The sequence below is a fragment of the Lampris incognitus genome, chromosome 8, assembly GCF_029633865.1.
Source record: "Lampris incognitus isolate fLamInc1 chromosome 8, fLamInc1.hap2, whole genome shotgun sequence".
Lineage (NCBI taxonomy): Eukaryota > Metazoa > Chordata > Actinopteri > Lampriformes > Lampridae > Lampris > Lampris incognitus.
This window is the reverse complement of record NC_079218.1, coordinates 6980644-6990893: the sequence shown is the minus strand read 5'-3', so window position 1 is coordinate 6990893 and position 10250 is coordinate 6980644.

Sequence of the window (10250 nt, the reverse complement as noted above, 5' to 3'; positions counted from 1 at the left end):
TTGGAGAAACTTGGCAGGGGCCGATCCATAAACTCGATGCCTACTCCGTTTTTTTTTGGAGCGCGTTGCACCTTCAGTGAAATTGATTACGCTTTCAAGTGTTGTAAAATAGCAATTCGACACAACTTGTAACACGCCGTGATTGTAAATCAAATCGGCACGCCGGGTAATGAGTTGCAGGGTTCGACCTGAGAGCCCGCTGGGATCGGCGTCGGAATCGCCAAAACCCTGGGAAAGTGTTTGTTTGGACATTCCACGTCCGCACAAAGGCCATTGTAAAGGGGCCTTTCCCTCAGTTCGGCCGTGGCCTCGCACATGCAAAATTTGCTCATGTGACCGAGGGCCAAATGTAAAAACGGGTGGAAGTAGAATTGGTTTTGATACGTAGAAGCGGGGCTCGAACAGACTTGGCACTGTGTCGGCGCACAAGCATGAGCCTCCGACCAGCCCTGTGTTGGCTGAAGCCATCCTCATGATTTTACAGGGACAGAAATAGCAGAGGAAGATGGAGGGCCCGTGCTGGGCGCTCACATGACACTTTGCAGGGCCGAGCCAACGCACCAGATGCACACGTAACGCTTGTTGACCCCAGCCGGTGTAAGTACAGAAAATGCTGCCCGAACGGCAACACGCACCCCCCTGTGAAAGGAAGACGTTTTGGAATCGTTCGACTCTTCAATTCAGGATTTAACGCTACTCGTCACCATTAACCGTTCCAATATGGGATGTACAGCCACGTTATTTAAAGATATCCAACTTTAGCTCATCTTCATCTCAGTTATTCATGATATCAACAACTGGCGGCCTGTACAGGGAGTCTCCCCCCCTGCCGCCCAGTGACCGCTGGGATAGGCTCGCGCGACCCCTGTTGGGATAACCGGCTTGGGTAATGGGATGGAATGGAATTTATGGCTGATTGGGATGTATCAATACCGATACTGGTACCAGATATCAATACCGATACCGGCATCAGATATCAATACCGATACTGGTATCCGATATCAATACAGATACCGGTACCAGATATCAATATCGATACTGGTACTTGATATCAATACCGACACAGGCGCCAGATATCGATACCGGTATCAGATATCGATGCTGATACCGGTATCTGGTGTCAATACCGATACCGGTATCTGATATCGGGCTGATACCAGGCTAAAATGGAGCATCGGTACTAAATAGCAAAATCCACGAGCACGTCGTAAATACAAGCTAAACTGTCATTTACTGCACCGTTGGCACACAGATGCTTGTATTTCTTGAAAACTGAAAAAAGAAAAAAAACTGCTTCTAACTCAATTATTTTGGCCCACTGACTCAAACTAATGGTCTAAACCTGCACTGTTCAGTCACGGACTGCATCGGTACTCAGTATTGGTCCATACATACAGACGGCTGTGAAAAAGTGATATCTGTGCAGCTCTAACGGGAATCTAATGATAAGATTCGTACAAAACACGGGTTAAGGGTATTGTTTTGCGGGTGCCGTTCGCATTTTCTTTCGAATTTAGCTGCGGACGAAAAAAGTTAACAGAAAGCCTGTCGGGCAGCGTTTTATTTCGGCTTAAAGGCTTTTCACCTAGGCTCGCTCCGTAACCCAACCGTGAAGCTGGACACGAAAATATTTCAATTCGCCCAAGAAAGCGTAGGAAGCCCCACAAGGTAACACAGCCAGCACAGCAGAGTAATTGAACAAGGAACTCTATTTAAGGATATTATCAAAGGATCTTTCTGTGGGCCCATGCACCAGCTGTTTGAAAGTAGAAGTGAGCAGTCAGGGAAGGACACGGCCTATTGTGGTCCTTTGGTTTGGGGGTGTGGGGGTAAATAAAGGTTGGGGGTAGGGGAAAGATAGGGTGTAAAGAAAAGGCTGTGTGCAGGTGAGTGGGGATCTGTCTCCACACAGCCCCGTCTGTCGACAGCCTCAAGGACCTTCAGTCTTCGACATTCCTCAGCCTGGTTGTTGGAAAAAAATGGTGTGTGCGTGCATGGGTGTGAGTGTGCGTGCATGGGTGTGCGTGTGTGTCTGCTGTCTTTCCCTGGGCTCGCTGTAGTGGAAATGCGAGGCCTTCCCCGGCGAGACAGGACTCACACACATGTCCTCTACGTGGCATTAACCAGCAAGAGTACGGACGGACCAGGCAGACCAAGAGCGGCCGTCAAACTGTCAAATGTTGGGGGAACTCCAGTTAGCACAGCAGAGTTGTTGGTGTGCGAGTGTGGTTGCAAAAAAAAAAAATTTGTGTGTGTGGCCGTAACCTTCAACAAAGAAGTGCTCACAGAGGACGTGACCTCTGGAACACAATGTAACCCCTAGAATTTACATCTGCCTCACGGGTATTGTGACGTACTTCAGGAATGCCAGAAAGTGTCCGCCATTTCCAAATAACTCCGAAGAACAATCCGGCGAGTAAGCCGAACTCTTGACCCTTTGCGGAAAGTTTTTCTAGATCAGCGTTTCTCAACCTTTTTGGGGTCCTGGACCCCCTGCGTATTTTTGATCTACCCTGAGGACCCCTCCACCTGATCTTGGGGGAGGGGGGCTGTAATTTGATAGAAACAGTAGAAACTGCATTTTAAATTGCATTATAGCATTTATTCACTCTTTGGGGCAAAATAAGAGCTTTCAGTTGTAACTTAGATATAGTTAACAAAACAGAATTCTTATGCAGTAACTTTCAGATATATGTAACAAAACAGAATTCTTATGCAGTAACTTTCAGATATATGTAACAAAACAGAATATGTATTCAGTAACTTTCAGATATATGTAACAAAACAGAATTCTTATGCAGTAACTTTCAGATATATGTAACAAAACAGAATATGTATTCAGTAACTTTCAGATATATGTAACAAAACAGAATATGTATTCAGTAACTTTCAGATATATGTAACAAAACAGAATTCTTATGCAGTAACTTTCAGATATATGTAACAAAACAGAATATGTATTCAGTAACTTTCAGATATATGTAACTAAACAGAATATGTATTCAGTAACTTTCAGATATATGTAACAAAACAGAATATGTATTCAGTAACTTTCAGATATATGTAACAAAACAGAATATGTATTCAGTAACTCAGATATATGTAACAAAACAGAATATGTATTCAGTAACTTTCAGATATATGTAACTAAACAGAATATGTATTCAGTAACTTTCAGATATATGTAACTAAACAGAATTCTTATGCAGTAACTTTCAGATATAGTTAACAAAACAGAATATGTATTCAGTAACTTTCAGATATATGTAACAAAACAGAATATGTATTCAGTAACTTTCAGATATATGTAACAAAACAGAATATGTATTCAGTAACTTTCAGATATATGTAACAACAGAATTTTTATGCAGTAACTTTTAACAATGCAAACAGGAGCGAGATCTCTTATTAAAATACAATAAATTACACGTGTGAAACAGATGTAATTAGAGAAAAAAGTCCTGTTACCCTTTATAGTTTAGGCAGATAAAGGTCTCAGTCACATTTGAGTAAAATAATCCTATTTCTATAAATGTCATAGGATCTTTTTTTTAAAAGATATTTTATTTTCACGGACCCCTTGCAATTACACCACGGACCCCTAGGGGTCCGCGGACCCCCGGTTGAGAACCACTGTTCTAGATGTCTCGCAAACCGGCCAGTTGATTTATTGAAGAAAAAAAAGAAAAAAAAGAAAAAGGTAGATTAACTCTCTCCAACGCTTTCTCGGGCCTATGTATTTGCGACACCTTTCCAACGTAAACACCGAAATCACGTCCGGGAACGATTTACCGCACTTCCGGCGCCGTGTTATCGCGGGAATTCCCCGGAACTGAAAAACCAACGCGCGATACCGCAGCGTAGCCTCGTCACGCCTCCAGGTTTATTGCGCAAAAAAAGACACAAATGTAACTCCTGAGAGATTAGATTAGATTTAATAATCATTGGGGTTAATAATCAATAGGCCGGCATGTTTTCCCCCCCCGGAACTGGGCCCGCTGAGCAAACCACCGTTATCAATGGACCGTGCAGCTATTCGAGTGACCTTCCCACAACCCCGGAACCGCCTCCTCGGACAACAGCAGTACACACGGTGAGAGAATCGAACTTGCGCTACTTTAATAACCCCCGTGCTCTCTAATTAGTGGACGTACCGTTTAAAAATGATCACCGGCCTGTTTTCTCCACGCTCGGCCTGTTTCCGGTCTGTCGACTCAACGCCGCGGCAGACCGGAAGACGAGCTGTGTTTTTTTTGTTTTTTTTTTAAATCAACAATGGCGGAAGTCATGGCGCAGTACAATTGCGTGAACGCGATACAAATAGACGTCGGAGTAACGAAAAAGTGAAACAGGCTAAACATGTTACAGACGAATCAAAAGGCGCAGAAAGAAAACGAACAGGGTAATTTGGAAGGCGCACTGAAGAGAGCAAGGCAGGGGACTCTAAAGTAGCAGGGCTGACATTTATACACTCACCGGCCACTTTATTAGACACACCCGTCCAACTGCTCGTTAACGCAAATTTCTAATCAGCCAATCACATGGCAGCAACTCAATGCATTTAGGCATGTAGACATGGTCAGGACGATCTGCTGCAGTTCAAACCGAGCATCAGAACGGGGAAGAAAGGTGATTTAAGTGACTTTGAACGTGGCATGGTTGTTGGTGCCAGACGGGCTGGTCTGAGTATTTCAGAAACTGCTGATCTACTGGGATTTTCACGCACAACCATCTCTAGGGTTTACAGAGAATGGCCCGAAAAAGAGACAATATCCAGTGAGCGGCAGTTCTGTGGGCGAAAATGCCTTGTTGATGCCAGAGGTCAGAGGAGAATGGCCAGACTGGTTCGAGCTGATAGAAAGGCAACAGTAACTCAAATAACCACTCATTACAACCGAGGTATGCAGAAGAGCATCTCTGAACGCACAGCACGTCGAACCTTGAGGCAGATGGGCTACAGCGGCAGAAGACCACACCGGGTGCCACTCCTGTCAGCTAAGAACAGGAAACTGAGGCTACAATTCGCACAGCCTCACCAAAATTGGACAATAGAAGATTGGAAAAACGTTGCCTGGTCTGATGAGTCTCGATTTCTGCTGCGACATTCGGATGGTAGGGTCAGAATTTGGCGTCAACAACATGAAAGCATGGATCCATCCTGCCTTGTATCAACGGTTCAGGCTGGTGGTGGTGGTGTAATGGTGTGGGGGATATTTTCTTGGCACACTTTGGGCCCCTTAGTGCCAATTGAGCATCGTGTCAACGCCACAGCCTACCTGAGTATTGTTGCTGACCATGTCCATCCCTTTATGACCACAGTGTTCCCATCTTCTGATGGCTACTTCCAGCAGGATAACGCGCCATGTCATAAAGCTCGAATCATCTCAGACTGGTTTCTTGAACATGACAATGAGTTCACTGTACTCAAATGGCCTCCACAGTCACCAGATCTCAATCCAATAGAGCACCTTTGGGATGTGGTGGACCGGGAGATTCGCATCATGGATGTGCAGCCGACAAATCTGCAGCAACTGCGTGATGCTATCATGTCAATATGGACCAAACTCTCTGAGGAATGTTTCCAGTACCTTGTTGAATCTATGCCATGAAGGATTAAGGCAGTTCTGAAGGCAAAAGGGGGTCCAACCTGGTACTAGCAAGGTGTACCTAATAAAGTGGCCAGTGAGTGTAGATGTGTGACCGGTTATTTTCTTTTCCCCACATTTTTCAGTGACTTAAAGTGAACGCGAAGGGCGTGTCTGCACATGCTACTATAGTAGACGAGCTGCGAGCTAGCGGGACTCGAGCGCTCACCACGAACCGTGTCAAAGGCGGCTTCAGACCGCGCGCCCCGGGGCCGCCCGGTGACGTCACAGACCTTTGTGGCGGACACAAAGACAAAACGGGAGCAGCGAAAACAAAAAGCGGAACTAAGTTGATGTTCCTCTTCTTTCTCTTGGACTTCCTTTTTTTCTTTTTTTTTTTTTCTTTCCCCCAAATCATCTAACTTATCCGGCCAGCGGGACCCCTAGACCCTATGGGAATTGCCGTGTAATAGAGAAGGGAAAGAGGGGTTTTGATGGAGAGCCGTGCACATATTAGGGGTTAATGTCAGCAGCCCAGACAATGTAGGGCCAATTGGCTTTGTGTGGCCCCTGGTCTAGATAACTTGCTGTGAATGGGGGAGACAAAGAATTTGACTGGAGTGGTAAAGGCTTTCAGATGTACTGACCCGTACTGTAAATGGACTTTTGTGGGGCCACATCCCCACCCTCCGGCCCTTTTAATAGGACCCTGGCAGCATGTGCTGTTAAACGCCATTTTTTTGTTTTGTTTTTGGTAGTGTGTGTGTCTGTGTGTGTGTGTGTGTGTGTGTGTGCATGTTTATGTGAGCGTCTATTTCTGTGCACTGTGTTCACGCACCCGTGTGTGTGTGTGTGTGTGGTTGTAAATGTGTGTGTGTGTGTGTGTGTGTTTCCAAGCCAGTTAGAATGTGTCCTCAGGCACGCTTGCGGGAGATAGCGGATCATGAAAAACATGCAGCGCCCCAGATAAAGACAAACCAGTACATGGCTGAGCAGGCGATAACGACAGTAATGAGGGGTTATTGGCACGGGTGGTAAATCAATCTGTCCGAAGACCATTCCACCGCACAGACAGGGGAGGGAGGTTAACAGCTTTCACATTAGATGTCAGACGTGATGCGGGAACCTTTTAGGACTCGACCTCGGTCGTTCGTCTGCTCCCGAGTTTCCATTCGGTGAATTACAACACTGGGACGTGAACCTGCTGACAAAACTACCAAAGGGCCTCGGTGGGTTAATGTGAACAAGACAATATATCCTAAAAAAAGACGACTATAGTTTAATATAGGTGTCAATAATACGTATAATTCATGCAGAAGGGGGGTGTACCATAAATATATGTATGCGGAGGGCACGGATTATGATTCTGCGCCGTATGTCGCGGGTTGCTTTGGCCTAAAACAGCGTCCGCTCCTTTATTTCTACCATCTATGGTCACACACTGCAAAAGACACTAGGCCAAATATCGTATTTTCAATCGAGGGGTGTTAGTCATAGTCAGTTGGGGTAATTGGAATAAGCCGAGACAGTAACGCCGAGCAGTAAATTCCCTTTGTATGTGGCCTCTATATGTCCGCTCGGAGAGCAGCCTTAATAACCATATATAGCAACACACGGCACGCCAGGCATCCCCTGCTCCGCTCGGGGAAGACATAATGATACTCCTTAAAGTGAAGAACATCCATTTTTTTTCCCATCCACGTGCAACTGCACCCACTCTTATGTTTATTAGTGTAGTCTTTGAAATCTACCAATCTGGCAAGGGCCACTGTCACCACCACGAATAGTCCCGGTAAACATTTGGAGGCCTTTCACTGCGATAGCCTCGTTCGAATTTATGCGCCTTATATAACGTGCCACATTGTTTGGGAATGCATTTGCTCATCTTCAAGCGAAACGCGGCAATAAAATAACCGCGGCGGATAAATCTGGATTGCATATACTTCACATACGGCGTATTAGTTTTTATCTTGATGCAGACATTTTAATGTAAGCTGCCAAAAGGGCAACGGGGAGAAAGAGTGCAGGAGGAGGGAATATGAATAAAAGAAAGCGAGAGCTAAGCACTCTGGGAAAAGTAAACACGAGTCCATGTAATCACAGTAAATCTGGGCCCGGGGGGCGGCGGAGCGGGCTGAGTCCGGGAGTCAACAAACCCCGAAGGGAAAACAGCAAACTGAAGGGTATTGCTGAGAGGGGTTAAAGAGGGTGGCAGCACTGGTTTATTTACACAGGGACCCATAAAATATCCCTGTACACTCGGTGTCTGGTGGAGCTGGGTGGTGGAAAAGAAGCCGTCGTGGGCGTCCTTCCAGTGTGCAATTTCGTGTTACGAATGCAGAATTATTTATTTTTTAGTCACAATCTGGTTTTTCTTTCTAGCTCATCCGTGTATGTATTTGTCTTGTGAGCTCTTCTTACATTTCCTTGTGATATCCACTGAAATACAGAATATGGAGAATATTGTAGCGAATTCGGGGGGCAGCCCGGGAACCGCCACAGCCGGGACGCGAACCCGTGTCTCCTGCACCGCAAGCCACAACATTAACCAGTCGACTAAACCAGTGGTTCTCAACCTTTTTGGGGTCCTGGACCCCCCCTGCGTATTTTTGATCTACCCTGAGGACCCCTCCACCTGATCTTGGGGGAGGGGGGGTTGCAATTTGATAGAAACAGTAGATTCTGCATTTTAAATTGCATTATAGCATTTATTCACTCTTTGGGGCAAAAATAAGAGCTTTCAGTTGTAACTTAGATATAGTTAACAAAACAGAATTCTTATGCAGTAACTTTCAGATATATGTAACAACACAGAATATGTATTCAGTAACTTTCAGATATATGTAACAAAACAGAATATGTATTCAGTAACTTTCAGATATATGTAACAAAACAGAATATGTATTCAGTAACTTTCAGATATATGTAACAACACAGAATATGTATTCAGTAACTTTCAGATATATGTAACAAAACAGAATATGTATTCAGTAACTTTCAGATATATGTAACAAAACAGAATATGTATTCAGTAACTTTCAGATATATGTAACAAAACAGAATATGTATTCAGTAACTTTCAGATATATGTAACAACACAGAATATGTATTCAGTAACTTTCAGATATATGTAACAAAACTGAATATGTATTCAGTAACTTTCAGATATATGTAATAACACAGAATATGTATTCAGTAACTTTCATATATATGTAACAACACAGAATTCTTATGCAGTAACTTTCAGATATACGTAACAAAACAGAATATGTATTCAGTAACTTTCAGATATATGTAACAAAAAAGAATATGTATTCAGTAACTTTCAGATATATGTAACAAAACAGAATTCTCATGCAGTAACTTTCAGATATATGTAACAAAACAGAATATGTATTCAGTAACTTTCAGATATATGTAACAAAACAGAATATGTATTCAGTAACTTTCAGATATATGTAACAACACAAAATATGTATTCAGTAACTTTCAGATATATGTAACAACACAGAATTCTTATGCAGTAACTTTCAGATATATGTAACAAAACAATTCTTATGCAGTAAATTTCAGATATATGTAACAAAACAGAATTCTTATGCAGTAACTTTCAGATATATGTAACAAAACAGAATATGTATTCAGTAACTTTCAGATATATGTAACAACAGAATTCTTATGCAGTAACTTTCAGATATATGTAACAAAACAGAATATGTATTCAGTAACTTTCAGATATATGTAACAACACAGAATATGTATTCAGTAACTTTCAGATATATGTAACAACACAGAATATGTATTCAGTAACTTTCAGATATATGTAACAAAACAATTCTTATGCAGTAACTTTCAGAAAGATGTAACAACACAGAATATGTATTCAGTAACTTTCAGATATATGTAACAAAACAGAATTCTTATGCAGTAACTTTCAGATATATGTAACAAAACAGAATATGTATTCAGTAACTTTCAGATATATGTAACAAAACAGAATATGTATTCAGTAACTTTCAGATATATGTAACAAAACAGAATTCTTATGCGGTAACTTTCAGATATATGTAACAAAACAGAATATGTATTCAGTAACTTTCAGATATATGTAACAAAACAGAATATGTATTCAGTAACTTTCAGATATATGTAACAAAACAGAATATGTATTCAGTAACTTTCAGATATATGTAACAAAACAGAATATGTATGCAGTAACTTTCAGATATATGTAACAAAACAGAATTCCTATGCAGTAACTTTCAGATATATGTGACAAAACAGAATATGTATTCAGTAACTTTCAGATATATGTAACAAAACAGAATATGTATTCAGTAACTTTCAGATATATGTAACAACGGAATTTTTATGCAGTAACTTTTAACAATGCAAACGGGAGCGAGATCTCTTATTAAAATACAACAAATTACACTTGTGAAACAGATGTAATTAGAGAAAAAAGTCCTGTTACCCTTTAGAGTTTAGGTAGATAAAGGTCTCAGTCACATTTGAGTAAAATAATCCTATTTCTATAAATGTCACAGGATCTTTTTTTAAAGATATTTTATTTTCACGGACCCCTTGCAATTACACCACGGACCACTAGGGGTCCGCGGACCCCCGGTTGAGAAACACTGGACCAACGTGTCTACTTATCCATGC